Source organism: Cebidichthys violaceus, unplaced genomic scaffold (assembly GCF_023349555.1).
Source record: "Cebidichthys violaceus isolate CVI_PGR_0920_01 unplaced genomic scaffold, fCebVio1.0.p SCAF_69, whole genome shotgun sequence".
Taxonomy (NCBI): domain Eukaryota; kingdom Metazoa; phylum Chordata; class Actinopteri; order Perciformes; family Stichaeidae; genus Cebidichthys; species Cebidichthys violaceus.
Genome location: NW_027176916.1, coordinates 512,662 through 513,435, shown reverse-complemented (window position 1 = coordinate 513,435; position 774 = coordinate 512,662).

Genomic DNA, 774 nt, shown 5'->3' with positions numbered 1-774 from the left:
AATTATGAAACTAAGTTTATCGTTTGGTAATTGGTCCCTGTTTGCAGGGTGGTGCCCCATTATTATTAATAATCATGAATCATTTTACAGACATTAATAATTCTATTGATGTCAATAATTTAGTTTTCTTAAATGCTGATAACTCAAACACGCTCCTTTTCGTTCTCAACATATACATAGCACATATAGGTGGAACAAGCAGGAAGGACAGACAGTACATCAATGCTTGCACACCTGATTGGCAACAAGCCATTCCTTAAGGCTATGTTTGAATGTTTTGTACGTGTTTTGTGTGTATGTGTGGTGGCAGAGCATTCCACGAGTGAGCTGCCTTCATAAAGAATGCAGATTTGCTAAAAGAGCTTGATCTATGTGAAATAACACAATCACCTCTTGAAGCAGATCTAGTGTGTCTGCTGCTATGAGTGCTTTGATTAATAAAATCACGAAGTGGAGGCGGGGCCATACCATGTCAAATTTTAAAAACCATACACACATCAATAAATTTAACTCCTATAACAGCAAGTATATGGGTGACTTGTTTACTCTTTAGAGACACCATGTGTGTATCCATGGCAACTATGACTGGCAGTCCTTGGGGCAAAGAACCAGAAATTTCCAGTTTAATTTCTTGCTTTGGCATGCATGTTTATTGGAGTTGCCTACAAGGCGTGGCTTGCACAGCAGTTGAGGGGAGGGCAAACCATTTGTTATTTTCCAGTGCAGTAGAAAACCAAGTAGACACATTAAAGACAGTGGAGGGGACGGTTAGGA